The sequence below is a fragment of the Podarcis muralis genome, chromosome 5, assembly GCF_964188315.1.
Source record: "Podarcis muralis chromosome 5, rPodMur119.hap1.1, whole genome shotgun sequence".
Taxonomy (NCBI): Eukaryota; Metazoa; Chordata; class Lepidosauria; order Squamata; family Lacertidae; genus Podarcis; species Podarcis muralis.
Genome location: NC_135659.1, coordinates 30,740,307 through 30,756,100, shown reverse-complemented (window position 1 = coordinate 30,756,100; position 15,794 = coordinate 30,740,307). Strand labels below are relative to the sequence as shown.

The following is a 15,794-nucleotide window of genomic DNA, read 5'->3' as shown; positions in this document are numbered from 1 at the left end:
CTGTTTCTAGCATTGATTGGAGCGTTCAGGTGCAGGCGCGGCGACGGGACCGGGCTAACCAGCCAGCAGGCGCGTGGCGAGCTCCCCTTGCCGGCGGCCCTGTCGCACGCCGCGCCTGCACCTGAACCTGAACCCGGGCGCGCGCCGGGGTAGTGGGGGTGGGGGAAGAGAGGAAAGGCGTCTCCCGGAATCACATGGGCTTCGCCGCCGGTGCCATTGGCTGCGGCCAATGCGCTGAAGGCGCTTGCAAGGGGGCAGAGAGACCGGCGAAGGGGCGGCCGCGCGTCTTCCTCTTTTTCTTCTTCTTCTTCTCCTCGCCAAGGCCGAAGACGCGCTCCTGGAGTTGCGTGGGGGGGTTGCAGCCCGAGCCGGGAGTCGCCGCGGCAGCTCGGCTTCCTGGGGCTCCGCTTTGCCGCCTTTGCTTCTCCCCCTCTCCTCATGGCTCCGCCGCCGGAGTGACCCACTTTTGAGGTGCGTAAAAGCGCGGCGCGTCTGGACATTCCCCGGCGCGCCTTGGCGCGCGGCGCCCGGGGGGTTCCCCTGCGAAACCGCAGCGCCGGCGGTGCCGGGGGTTTTGCGCACCCCTTTGCAACAGCCCTTGGAAGGCAGCTCGGTGCTGGTGTCCCCGAAGGTAGTCTTTGGAGGGCCGAGGCCGGAAAAGAAAGGTTGCCCAACTTGGTTACTTGTAGCCTTATCCTCGGTACTTACTGGCTGTGCTCGCGCAGGTAAGTAAGTGCGCGAAGGACCGCAGCCTTAAAAATAAAGTTCCAGGGGTGCCAAGTTGAATGACATATTGGGGCAACCGCATCCCACATAATCAGTCGCACGCACATCATTCAAATGGCAATGCCCATCAACTGTGGGGTGCCCCGGCTCCCTCAAATGTTTTATTTTTGCGGGGAGGGGGCGAAGAGATCTCGGCGGCCCCTGGGAGTTGGCTCCTGTGTAAAAGTCTTGTTGAACCCACTGAGGTGTCACTTCTGAACAGACTGTCATATTGCTGCGCTCTAAAGTGCCTAGTCAGGCGGGAGACCTCATGCTTTTGCCGTTCAGTCTTTGCCTCTGTGCCGCGCGAGGTCTCTGTCTGCAAAAAATGATGCAGCCTCTCTTGTCCTCAGCTGAACTTCCGGCTGCTGCTAGGGCTGCGCGAGACTTCTAGATTGTCACGGCTTATTTCATAGCCTTCCCCTTCTAAGAGGCCGAGCTTACGCATGGAGGATGCGAAATAATAAAGAGAAGAGCGTCTCTGGCAACGTGCAGAGTGCGCCTTCTCTTCCACAGCATAAAGACGCGGCCAGGTTTCCAGCCTCGGCATTACACTGTCCTTTGCCGTTCTTGCAAATTAAAGGGGGAGGGGGTGGATTTCAAATTTCCTGACCATATTTTATGACTGCAATCAGCTTCATTTGCAAGATAAGAACAGTTATAACAAAATACATGCTGTATGTTAAACAGCAGCCTTATACTCCAGATCATTGCACCGGATAAAAATTGAACGCAATTCCCCATCCCGCTTTGCTTCAGAAAGTCAAACGTCCCAATTGGGTTTGGAATCCTTCACCCCCTAGTTTAAATAGGCAGGTGTAAAGGAAGTGTTTTTTGGCATGCTTATTGGAAGGGGAAATGCAGAGCTGGTGTGAGTGGCCCCACAAGAGTGAGAAATGATGCAGATGCCTCTGAATGATGCATTATGTCTAATGGGCCAAAGAGATCCAAAGCAGATGATGCTGGTTTGTGAGAAATGCTCAGAGCCTTTGCCACTTCACTAGCATATGATGCATCTTGTTACCAGATCTGATGCTTCCAGCTCATGCTGGCATTGTGCAGGGCAATTGGAATGCATCCAGCAGTTTAGCAAGTCCGCTGAAGCTGGGAAGGCTAATATACTCAGATTAAATTCCTTTGTGAAAGTCCTTTGTTCTCTCTCTCCTCCTCCTCCTCCTGCCAATAGTGACTTGCCTCAGGGACATCCATAAATACAGAGAATAGAATCTGCAGCTGAGAGGAAAAAGGGGTAACTAATTTTGCAGCCGATATGAAAGAAATAATAATGATTGACTGGCAGAAAGGAAGGAGGAGGGTTCATTTCTCCCTGGTTCAGTAACTCTGCTGCAAGAGAACAGGAGGCAGGGCAGAGCAGTGGAAGAGGGAATCCAAGGTGGTTAAGGGCAGAAAGCCTTTTGCCCTTTCATTAAGAGTTGCTCTATTACTGCATGGTTCCTTCCATCAGTCATTTATGCCCTGGGAAACAATAGGTTGTTCCACATTGCGAATATAGGCACGTCAAAAGGCTTGGTTCCTGTCCAGTAGCCTGCCCACAATATAGCTGGTTTATGGTGAATAAGTAGTCTGACGCCAAGCTGAAGTCTCAGGCCAAGCTATGCAAGTTCTTTACTCTTTCCCATCATTTGGGGAGATAAAAGAGCTCCATTATCCCTGCTTAGTGTTATACCGGCTAGAAAAGAGAAAGTTGAGGATTTCAGTATGAATTTCTGGCAGGATAAGATGTACCTCTTGGATCTAATTCGACTTTTGGCTAGGCATGTAAGGTTTAGAAATATACTTAATTGCTATGAGTTACTAGCATGTGATTGACAATCTGCATTCAATGTTTCTGATGAAGATTTTCCGGGAAATATTAAGGCTTTGTTTTTTTTTTAAATGCCCTAAATTGATTGGGGCCTAATTTAGTGTGCTATTTGACTTGTACTCCCCCCCCCCATAGTATTTGAAATACTTGGCTTTTGAGGGGTAGTTGAGGTGCTTTTTATGTAGTTTAAATTATATATATTTGAAGATTTGCTTGGAAATTATGTTGGAATACTTATTAAGTATTTTGGAATATGACAACTCAAGAGCATACACATCCTTACATTGTTAAAATTGATTTTTTTTTTTAATCAAGGCACTGAAAATTAAAGCACAATTTTTTTGCATGCACAAAACAGCTGTGTGTTTATGTTTGTGCCTGCATCTTTCTAGGAATAGTCGTGGGGCAAAATAATGACACTTTCTGGCTGCCCATTTGGCTGGCATTTGACAGAAAAAACAAAGCAGCAGATGGAATGCTTCTTGCTCCACATCACTGGTGACAATAATTAATGTTGAGGTGCGGCTGGTGGATGTCTAACTATTCCATAGTGCCATTTGTCCACCTTTGAGTGTGAGATCGTTTTTAGGATCTTTTGAAGGCTGTTTGTAAAGGCCTGCAAAAAAAAGATGAGAAGTTTGTGGGCAGCAGAAAGTCTGGGGGAAATGGCTGACGCAACACTTTTGTGGTGTTTCTACAGTGCCCCCCTCCTCATTGCAACACACGTGTAACCTAGAATACATACATTGGGTGAGATCAAATGTCATCTTTGCTTGGGAAGTAGGGGAGTCAGCGTTGTTCCACAAGCTGAATTTTCTGCACAAGTTGAAGCAGTGTCGCAGTAGAAGACAGCATCCGATAGGTTAACATGGTGCAATACTTTCCCCAGCCAAAGCTGTCCGTTGAATTTGGCTGTCGCAAGCGGAATCGCTGTCGCTCTAGCGGCGCTGCCAAAATTGAATCTTATTTGTTGATGTGTGGAGAAATTGTGCGTATAATTTTTATGGATGGAGTGCTCATTCTGTGGGAGCTCTGTTCCCATAGTTATGAAACTTCAAACGGTTATGAAAGCAGATTTTTTGTTTGCTTCTTTGTCTTTCCTTCCCCAAATGGTCAAAAAGAGAAGGAAAGAGGACTTCTAGAGCAAGCGAAGAACAACAGCAAGCATGATTTTAAAAATACCAATAAGGGTGAAATTGTATGATGGAAATATAAGGCACAAACAGTTCTGGCTCCAGGATTTGGGGGCTCTTGGGCATGGCGCCTTCAATGAAGCCACTTCACCTGGAAGAATCGGAACCTGCAAACACAATTCTCTACGACTCTGTGAAGTTGAAATGATAGTCCTGTTAGGGCAGCGGACCCTGTGAAATGCTCAAACCTCCACCTTCTGGAGCTGGTTGTATGCATATTATGGTGTCTGAAACTCACTCTGAAAATTATAGTGTAACCATTGTTGTAGTTTAACCATGGTATATTGCGGTTTTGTACAATCTGATGGCTTCAGATGTTTTCGACTTCAACTCTCATCATCTCTTGCTGTTGGCCATGCCGACTGCGGAAGATAGGACTTGTCGTCCAAAACATCTGGCTGGCATTAGGTTGGGGAAGGCTGGCCTGCAGGGACATTGCTATCATTTTTAAAAACTTCATATTTAATCATCTAAATGTGACCACTTAGCCATGATCTACGTTGGTAGCAGTGAGCTGCTATTTGGTCCCCCCTCCTTTCCTTTAGCAGGGTGAATGGTTGGACTATCTGTAATTTAGCTAGATTAAAACATGACAAGGAACACCTGTTTGGATCCTTTTCTCCCAAGATCCCCTGAGTTCCCAGAATATTCTCTTTAGCAGCAACTTCAGGTAGTTGTTACCAGAACAATTATGTGATTTGCTGTAATTTCAAGAACTGGTCCTTGAATTTGCTTCTTTTCCTCTTCCCTTATCTAGTCTTGTGCCTGTTAGATTCTGAACATGTATATAGACCAGACTGTCCAACTTTTCATACCAAGTAGACCGCAGGAGTTCTTTGACACGGAACCTGCAGGCTGCACACATGGGGAGGAGGGGAGTGAACCCCAAATCCAGTACCTCCCTAGCTCTAACACTGCCTTTCCAAAGCCTGCTAAGTAAGGTGCTGGGCTTTGGGAAGGAGCCGTGAGGCTCTGGCCGGGTCCTAGAGCCCTCCCACTTCATTGCCAAAGCTGGTAAAGGGCTAACTAGGCTTTAGGAAGGAGGTAGGAAGACTCTGGGACACGGGTGGCGCTGTGGGTTAAACCACAGAGCCTAGGACTTCCCGATCAGAAGGTCAACGGTTTGAATCCCCGCAACGGGGTGAGCTCCCGTTGCTCAGTCCCTGCTCCCGCCAACCTAGCAGTTTGAAAGCACGTCAAAGTGTAAGTAGATAAATAGGTACCACTTCGGTGGGAAGGTAAACAGCGTTCCCATGCGCTGCTCTGGTTCACCAGAAGTGGCTTAGTCATGCTGGCCACATGACCCGGAAGCTGTCTGCAGACAAACGTCAGCTCCTTCGGCCAATAAAGCGAGATGAGTGCTGCAACCCCAGAGTCGGTCACGACTGGACCTAATGGTCAGGGGTCCCTTTACCCTTAGGATGACTCTGGGACCCTGCCAGAGCCCTCACGCCTCCTTCCCAAAGCCCAGCATCTTGCTTACCCAGCTTTGGGAAGGCAGTCTGAGGGCGAGAGCATCAAATGTTGCCGAGGGCCACCAAAAAAGGGCCTTGAGGGCCACATGTAGCCCTTGGGCCACGCATTGAACCACCCTGATATAGACTGTCTTATTTCTTTGCATTATTGTTCATGTACAGTGCTTGGATAGTTTAGGTGTTTAATGGATAATAATAAAATTGCTTTTCACAAGGGCTTCCTTGGTAATGCTGCCACTCTAAGATGTGTGGGCCACCCAGACAGGGCGTTCTCTGTGGTAGCCCCTAAATTGTGAATCTTCCACCCAGCAGAAACGCTTCTGGCTTCTTCATTATACATGTTCCATACTATGCTGAAGACTCACTGCTTGACTCAGGCCTTGGACAGGTGGGATTTTATTTTTAATTTTTTTGTGGGATACGTCTCTTGTGTTGGTCAATCCGCACTATGCTGCTTTTCCTTGGAATTGCCTTACTTGCTTTTATAATTGCATGCACAACTGCCTTACTTCTTTTATTTCTTTTTAATTGCTTGATTGTAACGCTGCAACAGCGCCCCTGGACAGGTTTCCACCTTTAAAGACCTCCTGAGAATATTTTTTTTAAAATTGGCGCAGGCTTCGTAAGACAACACCAACCCTGAGTCGAAGACTTTCGTCATCTCTGGTGAAGTGGTTTGCTTTAAAAGTCACTGTTGCCCTGAAGAGTCTAGAAGTTCTCCTCCCCCCCTCCCCACGCTTTCTTTGTGGCTCCCCACCCCCCCTTCTCCTTGATCGCATCTGCTGTTTGGTCATTTTCCCTTCTCGCTCTGTGGTGGGTTGCGAGAGGAATTCCTCGCAGTTTCAGAATCCTTAGTCATTGCTCACCCTGGCAGCTGCAAAACAACCCTCTTCCTTGTTTCTACGTTACTAGCTTGTTCTTGTTGTTAATGTGCTTTACCAACCCCAGGAGAACTGTCTAGCCCTAATCCCCGAAGATTATATGGGGTCTTGAGGATTTAGGCTGTGCCTGGACTGATGAACAGCCTGGTTTCATTTTGCACAGGTTTTTATTGCAGAGTTTACTTACGCCTTACATTGTGTTTGTGTGTGTGTTTACTTCCCTTGTTTGGGTGATTCCCTCTCCCCCCCCCCCAGGACTATGCAGTAATGTTTACCAGGATCTGTAGGAGGCAGAGGAGATTTGATCATTTGCCTCTCCCTGTTCAGAAGATCATTTTGACCCGTGAAGCCCTAACTGCATATTCACTTGACTATCTGATCCGTACACAGTTTTAATAATGAATGGCATTTAGATTATTATTGGATATTGGATATTGGGTATGCGCGTTGTATTTTATCCCATCCAGGAGCCTCACGAATCAACACTTTAAGAGACACTGACAACTTGGCAGTATAGGGAGACCATGCAGCAACCAACAGAGGCGTCCCATTTGCAAAACAAGCAAACGAACCTTATTGCTCTCCCATATTCATGATCACAAAGCACCTGTGCTATGCTGTATACAAGTTGGTGCTCATGGAATGGGCATAAATATGGCTGCGGTAGCCACAATTCTATTATTCGAGGTTTGCATCCTGATATTTTCATTCCTTGGGAATTGGAGGGTTCTGTCTCCCTCCGAGCTATTTCCAGATGTTCAGAGCACAATTTATGCAGGGCAGATGAACATCACAGTAGCGCCAAATCGATACTGACAGGCAAGCTGTGCACGGAGATGTAAAGTTTTTAGCTGCACATAGCTTCAGGTGCTCAATGTGAAATTACCTTCCTGAAAAGTGTTGGAATCAAGCCTTTTTCAGAAGTTTTAAGTGTGTGCTTCAGTGTTGGACCTGATAGGGGGATACCTCATTCTCTCATGACGTTTGGGTGTGTGGGGTGTTAGGGGAGAGATAGTACCTCTGGTGGGGGACACGTCATGTTCCTTCCAGGGTAGTTTGTCCACCTTTGGTCCCCACCCTGCACTCATATCTCACCTGTGGCTTGTGGGAACGGCTTCCACTGTCCAGCTAAACCAGGTGAGGGTAGCCAATGGGTCTGAAACGCTTGGTAAGTTAGAGACTTCCCCTGCATGTGAAAACAGGCTCTGGTAGATTGAGCAGACAAGACCAATAGTGAGTCCAGCGGTCAAGAAGGGTGTTTCTGCAATTGCTGTAGGGGGAAGTGAGGGCCAGATGGGGCTTGTCATCCTGGAAGGTAGCCCATCTAGGACAGGTTTCCTCAACCTCGGCCCTCCAGATGTTTCTGGCCTACAACTCCCATGATCCCTAGCTATCAGGACCAGTGGTCAGGGATGATGGGAACTGTAGTCTCAAAACATCTGGAGGGCCGAGGTTGAGGAAGCCTGATCTAGGATAAGGAAAACTCTGATCCTAAACTTCTTCTGCCTTGTGGGATACCTTTGGGAGAAGAAAAGGCTAAGGAGTAAACCCTACACAAATCCAGAATGGAGTCTCTAAGATGGTTGGCTGGCGCCTTGTACGTCTTCTTCCAGCAACTCCCGCAGCCAACAAGTTATTTATTAAGTGTTTGGGTCAAGTACATATATAATCTATCCAGTTAAATTTCACATAGCTGCATTGATACATGGGTTTTGCTTCTGTTATAATAGTATGTTAGATTCCTTTGAGTTGTGGAAATCATAGGCAACGTCATCTATCCAAATTATAGAATGGATATGTGAACTCAAGAGAATGTCTGTCTGGTAGGGAACCTCCATGGTCTAAATTTTTACAGCTGAGATTATATATTTGAAAACTAGTTGATCAAATCAAAATAACGAATATGGGGTGAAGAGATAGGCATTAATTCCAAAGTGGTCTGAACATTTATTTGCTGTATTCTGAGGCGTTCTTTTTCCAGGGCAGAAAAAAAATATATGTTCAGGCTGCTCCCATCAATCTTGGAATGTCTGCCTTGTCTGTCTTCACTCTTACAAAGTTTTGAAAATACGCTGGGTGGGTGAGCTCATAAATGTTGGGGTTTTTTATTATTATTTTAGAGTTCAGCAGGGAAATGGAGGAAGTCAAGAATTAGAATTATATGATGAATGCAGACCTATCTGAAATTGATATGGGATCTATTTGGTAGTACAGTAATAACTCCTGATATATATATATATTCGTTGTTGGGTCCACTGCAGGGGGAGGAAGAAACTGCGGACTCCAGAACCCTGCTGCTGCTCCCACCCGCCCCGTGGCTGCTACTTACAGTGCAAAATGCCTGTTGACTGCATTCATTCAGTTAATTAATTACCAAGCCTCATTTAGCCCCAACTTCTGCACAATGTGTTCAGGTGTTTGGAGGAACTAGGGCGCATTAATCTGATATGTTTACCATGGAATAGTGTTCTGTGGATAAACAGGGCCACTTAAGTTGTATCTTAGCCACTTCTCTTATGATGGCACCACCAAAATGCTCAAGCAGGCAAGTTACATAAATACCTAGAAACACATGAGCTTTCCTTGTGTTGTAAATAGCTGCTGTGGGGTGCAGGTTCCTCCAGTTGGGACTGTGATGGCAGCAAAAGGTTAAAGCTCCCCTTCACTTACCGTGCCGGCTGTTGGTTTTGGAAAGAAAGCCAGCCATGTAAGGCCAAACTGTTTGACACTTCTTGTTTGTCCCTTGGCTAGGTAAAGGGAAAGGGACCCCTGACCATTAGGTCCAGTCGTGACCGACTCTGGGGTTGCGGCGCTCATCTCACTTTATTGGCTGAGGGAGCCGGCGTACAGCTTCCGGGTCATGTCATTTACCTTCCTGCTGGAGTGGTACCTATTTATCTACATGCACTTTGACATGCTTTCGAACTGCTAGGTTGGCAGGAGCAGGGACCGAGCAACGGGAGCTCACCCCATCATGGGGATTCGAACCGCCGACCTTCTGATCGGCAAGTCCTAGGCTCTGTGGTTTAACCCACAGTGCCACCCACGTCCCTTGGCTACCTTACATTTATTTCCTCCTCCCGCCAGCCCTGCAGCACAAATAGCAGCCTGGGGTGTGTGTGAGTGGTTATGATTAGCACCAAGGGTTAAATGCTCATTTGCCCAGCACCATTGCTTGGATCATGTTGGCAACTTCCTGCACTTGTATTTCAGTAATAAACCAAATAATATTGGATTAGCTCAGTCTGTAGAGCATGAGACTCTTAATCTCAGGGCCATGGGTTCGAGACCCATGTTGAGTGAAATATTCATGAATTGCAAGGCATTGAACTAGATGACTCTTGTGGCCCCTTTCAATACATAGAATGATATTCTGTGAAATGTTGGGAAATGCAATCTCTGATCTCCATGTCATGTGTTGTTTGACCCTCCCAGAAGATGCATTGATTACAGAGCTTTATTTTTGGGTTGGGAGTGTCTGCTGTAACTGAACTGTGTTGGAGAACGTCGTCAACAATGTTGAGCTTTTAACTGGGAAGAATCTTCTCATGTTTTTGGCACAGATTTGTCTCGCAAGTTAAGTTGGCAGTCCGGTGCTGCGAGTAAGGCTCATTTCCACATCACTAATTTTAACTGACGTGGCCTCTCTCTCCCTGTCATGCCAAAAGTTGCTTTCATACAAAGGAATCAAAGGTCCTTTTGAAGTGCGGCACCTCTGTGTTCTTTGCGGCGGCATTTTCCAGGTCTTGCAAACTGTCAAAGGGGACGGGCAACCAAACAGCTGGGGAAGTCTGCCAGAGAGGACCTTCATCTTGCAACTGTGCAAAAGCTCTAGGGGTCTGAAAATTTCTTTGAGGAAGTAGGTTATATCTCTTGAAAGTTCCTGGAGAAGAGTAGGCAAGTTATTTTGCCATTCATCTTTAAAGGAACAGAAAAACCAGTACAAAATAAGCACCGCTGCACCGAGTCTCGCTTTGACAGGATTCAGGAAAGCTGCCTTCTGTTTTAGTATATTAATGAGAATAAGCCTTAGCTTAAGCATTGCCATCTGCAACCCCCTCTTTCTTTACCTGACTCCTGTTTCACAGAAGAGAAGAAAGTTTTGTGAGGAAAGAAGTGTAAGCCTTGCTGGCTGCAAGGAAGATATATAAATTAAAACAGATGTTGATAGTATATTTTTTGAAATGAATATTTGATGCATTGACTCATTTATGCCATGCAGCCCTGTTAGTGACTTAAGAATCTAGGAAGTACGTGTGAGCTATCTATTTAGGACTGAGAAGATCATATCAAAATACCCTGAGCTAGAAGGCTACCAATAGTTTAGTTTGGTATATCTGATGAATGGCTGTAAAAAATAATAATTAATTAATTAATAATTGCATATCATTGTCACAGTTTTGATGGATATAAAACTGCAACTGGATTTATTATTATTATTAACAACAACAACAACAACAACAACAACAACAATTTATTATTTATACCCCGCCCATCTGCTGGGCTTCCCCAGCCACTCTGGGCGGCTTCCAACAAAATATTAAAATACTATAATACATCAAACATTAAAAGCTTTCCTAAACAGGGCTGCCTTCAGATGTCTTCTAAAAGTCTGGTAGTTGTTCTCTTTGACATCTGGTGGGAGGGCGTTCCACAGGGCGGGCGCCACTACCAAGAAGGCCCTCTGCCTGGTTCCCTGAACTTTGTGTCCTTATTCCATAAAACTGGTGCAACTTCTCTTGTTGCAGAGTGGTTTTTGAATTTATAACAATGACGGCCAGAAACTTTATTACTGAAAACTGCATTTGTTGGTGTTCCAACAAAAGCTATTGAAAAGTATTTTGGGAGCCTCACAATACCTCTGAAGGCAATGGAGTGAATAGAAGGATTTCTGAATGTCCCCTAGTAGATGCTAATCCAGCAACCTCCAGCTACGTTAGTTACTCTACTGTCGTTTAAGACATTAGCCGGGTTGGCATGTTATATTAAACCATAGTTAATGTTCAACAGCGGTTTAATGTTAAAGAGCAGTGTGATGGTTCTGCTCAAAAGTCCCCTCTTGGCTCCTCTCTCAGCTTCTGGCTGTGCCAGGAGCAGCAAACAGCAGGCTTGTTGTGCTGTCCGAACCTGGGCTCATGGTTTGTTCCTCTCCAAAACAAACCATGGAGCGACCAACATTTGCTCTTGGCTTACTGCTCATAGATTGTTTGGGGGGGGGGGGGAGAAACCATGAGCTGGGTTGGCACAACACACCCGGCCGAGGCTTGTGGTGGCTGTTCCCAGCAGGAGCAGGAGAGGAGTGGAGCCGGGAGTTTTGAACAGCCTGCACCAGCCTGCTGCTTGTTCATGTTAACACCATAGTTAAATGTTAACTGTAGCTTCATGCAAGGTGGAGAACCTTTCACTCCCATCAGTCCCAGCCAGCATGGCCCAGCAACATCAGGAGTGCCAGATGTTTTAATGTGACGTTTGACCATGGCAAAGGATTTATGTTTGTGCAGTGTGCCCTCTCTGTCCCTCCCTCCCTCCCTCTGTGCGTGTCCTCTTCAAATCTGCTCCAGAAAGTTGGGGGGGAACCCCCAGAACAGATTTAAGGAGAGGGAGAAAGTCCTGTGGCACAAGCATAAATCCTCTTACTGACAGGACAGTCGCTTAGTGCTCTGTTGGATATAACCTATTTATTTGGAGAGTACAGTGGTACCTCTGGATACAAACGGGATCCGTTCCAGAGCCCTGTTTGCATCCTGAAGTAAACATAAGATGCGGCTGCATGTCTGTGCGTGCGCGGGTCGCGTTTTGCCGCTTCCGCGCATGCACGTGACGTCATTTTGAGTGTCTGCGCATGCGCGAGCGGTGAAACCCTGAAGTAACGCGCTCCGTGGCTTCCGGGTCGCCACGGAGCGCAACCCAAAAATACTTAACTTGAAGCTACTTCAACCTGAGGTATGACTGTATATTGTTGTTGTCGCCCGTCTGTCTCAAGAAACAATGGCGTGCGCTGGCAGGGGTGAAGCCGAACAGCTGCGTTAGCAGTACAGTGGTACCTCAGGTTACAGACGCTTCAGGTTACAGACTCCGCTAACCCAGAAATAGTACCTTGGGTTAAGAACTTTGCTTCAGGATGAGAACAGAAATTGTGCAGCAGCAGCGAGAGGCCCCATTAGCTAAAGTGGTACCTCAGGTTAAGAACAGTTTCAGGTTAAGAACGGACCTCCAGAACGAATTAAGTGCTTAACCCGAGGTACCACTGTACTGAAATGACCTCCCTGGGGCGCAAGCCTGGGCAGTGTGTATGGACCTCACCCTTGCTAATATGGTCCAAAAGAAAGCAGAGCAATACGTTTGGCACCAGCTTGTCTACAGTTGCCAGAAGGAGGCACACTAGGCACCATCCAACCATCTTAGGGACTCCACTCTGGATTTGTGTAGGGTTTACGCCTTAGCCTTTTCTTCTCCCAAAGATATCCCACAAGGCACTGCAGGTTTAGGATCAGCCCCATCTGCAAAACTTCCTTGTGAATAAACACGCATAACATTGTGCTTTAATGTTCTCTCGTGTGACTTCTATATAGTGAGACCACGCAGGTCCTTGAAACATGAAAAATTACGTGTGAAATGTTGGGGCATTCCAGTTGTCTCAATAACTGGGTTTGTAGATCAGCCCGTAACATTGGCCTTTATCTGCCATTTACCTACCATATCTTTTATTGATAACCATAAAACTCTGTGTGTACATTAAGGAGCTTCTGACATCCTTTGCTTTTGTTCTATTGGTTCAAGCAACGTTAACCTGGATTTTGCTAATTAGAAAAAGAAGAAGAAGCTGCATTTGAGAGAACGTGATTTGCATAAGCATCGCTTACAAGGTTGACCATGGCCATAATTTCTGAAAAACGCTCTTTTGCTCATGGTTAGCACCTGAGTGTAAACAATTTCACAAGAGCAAATCTATTGAGGTTGTTTTCATTAGACTGTCTGTCTATTCTTGGAATGTCTGAAATGTCCCAACATCTGCCGACAGTAAATTGTGCATGCATGGTTTTCAACATTGGCCTCAGATCACAAACAATAAGTACAGTGTAAGAATCCATTATAATATTGAACAAATAAATTGTTCTAAAAACAAGAGAGCAGAAAAGAAAACGTCCCTTAACACTCTCTGTTAACATGCGGTTTTGGGGTGGAGGATTTTTGCTACAGATTTTACATTGGCTCCTTTTAATCAGGTTGCTTGAATGAACATTTTCGTGGTGTTAGTTTGGAAGTTAGTGATTCCCCCACCCCATCCCCAGCTAAAGCTCACTATGTGGAAACTGTTTTTTGTTGTATACCTGGTAGGGTCGGCATTTTTTCTGGCCTGGTAAGCAATGTTCTTGGCAAAATTACGCCATCTCTTCTTATTGAAAAACATGCTTTCATGCCTATTTAGTATTAAAACACCCGTGTGCCGAGTCACATTTTCTGCATGCATTCCCAATTGGCTTCATAAACATTCACACGGGATCAAGATTTCATGCTTAATCCAGCAAATATTTAAGCTGCGAAAATGGAAATCTTCATGTGTCCCACCACATTTGTGTTGCACAAACTGATAAGCACATTATTGTTACCTACTTTATGTGGAGATCCCTTACTTTTGGTCAGTGATCTGAAGAACCATCTCTCTCTCTCTCTCTCTCTCTCTCTCTCTCTCTATCTCTATCTCTATCTCTATCTCTATCTCTATCTCTATCTCTATCTCTATCTCTATCTCTATCTCTGTCATCACTAGCTCAGTCGGTAGAGCATGAGTCTCTTAATCCCAGGCTCGTGGGTTTGACCCCACGTTGGGCAAGAGATTCCTGTATTGCAGGGGGTTGGACTAGATCAGTGTTTCCCAACCTTTTTTGGGCAAAGGCACACTTGTTTCATGAAAAAAATCTCGAGGCACACCACCATTACAGCCCCGTGACGTCAGCGCGCAGCGTCACACCGGGAGGGACGCACGAAAGTGTAAGTTTCAATTTTTTCCCCTCCCCCTTGCCTTCCTTCTGTGCCAACCGCCAAAAAGCCAAGAAAAAAGCCAAGACTTTAGGGCAGCAGGTCGACACGGAAGAAGCTCCTACCTAAGGACAGGTGCGACGGCCGTGTCCTCCTCTGCCACACTTGGCAGCCCTGCCTCACGGTCGTGACTCCCACCCTGATTTCTCCCCGCAGGTCGAGCGGCACAGGCAGCCCAATGTGTCCAGCCCAGACACAAGCCCCGCTTCCCCACTCTAGATCCTGAATGCGACCAAGTGCTCTGGACTCCCGAGCAGGGTGGGAAAGAGGACTCGCATCTGGTAGCCTCCGGGCTCCTCGCCTGCTCGAGGGATGGCATTGCAGGCAAGCTGCTGGCCGTCGCCATCGCCGCCCCCTCATGCGAGTGGACCTGCCCGGAATGGTGGGCCGGGGGAGGCTCGCTCTCTGTGGGGATGTGGCCCGCACGCGCGGCCCCGCTTCCTCCTGCCCAGGGCTGAGCTCCTTACCCACGATCTCGGTCTCACGCACGCAGATCCCACTTATTCTGAAGCTCGCGGCACTAGCTGGGGCTCTCACACCGTGCCAGGGCGAGGCGGCGCGGCCCACTGACGTCATCGCGGCTCGCCGCCGCCCTCGACTTCCCTGTTCCCTCCCCTCCCTCGGGTCGCCGTGGTTACCGAGGACTGCAAGCTGCTCGGGTGAGCGTGGGGCATTAAGTGGGAGAAGGAAAATTAAAATTAAAACTCGCCTGAAGGCCGCCTCTCCGGATATCTTTCGAATTTTTTAATTTTTCCCGCGGCACACCAGGCAACGTCTCGCGGCACACTAGTGTGCCGCGGAACACCGGTTGGGAAACACTGGACTAGATGACCCTCATGGTCCCTTCCAGCACTACAGTTCTTTTATTATTCTGTGAACTTGTGCCCTGTTTGCCTAATGCATTATTGCCATTATTGCTGTTCTTCCAAAATACTGAAATGCATCATTCACCCAAAGTTAATACCTTTCCAATTAATTTCAAAGGGTAAATTTAAGATCATGCTTAATTCTTCCGTGTGCTTTGGAGAGGTTAAAAGTGCTGGATTATGCCCTATGATTTAGCGCTTTCCCTGTATCATTTGACAAATGATCCTATGCCCATGGTTGGCGAAACCAGATTCCCTTCTTGGTTGTGGATAATTCAGGCAGAATTGAAGAAGGAAACCATGAAAGGACTCAAAGGAAGGAGGCGTGAAATCACTACTAATGGTTCCCTTGAATTCATGACATTCTATACAAGATCTCAAAGTAGCTGTTTTACTACAAAGGAATTTCAGAAATAGACTGGAAAGAGAAGCTGCTGAATTGCAAATCATTACCAAACTTAAAACCATGGAGAGACCTGGTCTGAACAAAGACATTGGATTCTTATCTCATTATACATGACAAAGCCATTTTTCACCTTCTCACCCCTTGCTTTTTCCTGTAAGACCTATTGCAGTCGTTAAGAGTCGTCAACAGGCTCATCACAGCTATCTGCCAATCACCCATTCCCACCACCCTTCTGAGTAATACCCCTCCCCACCTTCTCACTATATAGAAGGATCTGGCAACTTCTGTTTCAGTGTATCTGAAGAAGTGTGCATGCACACGAAAGCTCATACCAAGAACTAAC

General features: G+C 46.7%; 1 protein-coding gene across 2 annotated transcripts in view; it reads left to right on the top strand.

Moving 5' to 3' along the window:
- Positions 1 to 240: 240 nt before the first annotated feature.
- LRRC8D (leucine rich repeat containing 8 VRAC subunit D) overlaps positions 241 to 15,794 on the top strand; it is a 77,268-nt gene continuing 61,714 nt past the window's right edge. Inside the window, exon 1 of one of the 2 annotated variants that reach the window (XM_028732845.2) lies at positions 241 to 471. The gene's annotated coding sequence lies outside the window, so the exon portion shown is untranslated. Of the gene's footprint in view, positions 472 to 5,627; positions 5,647 to 15,794 lie in introns of those variants that run through there. The other variant, XM_077928491.1, reaches the window with a different exon arrangement.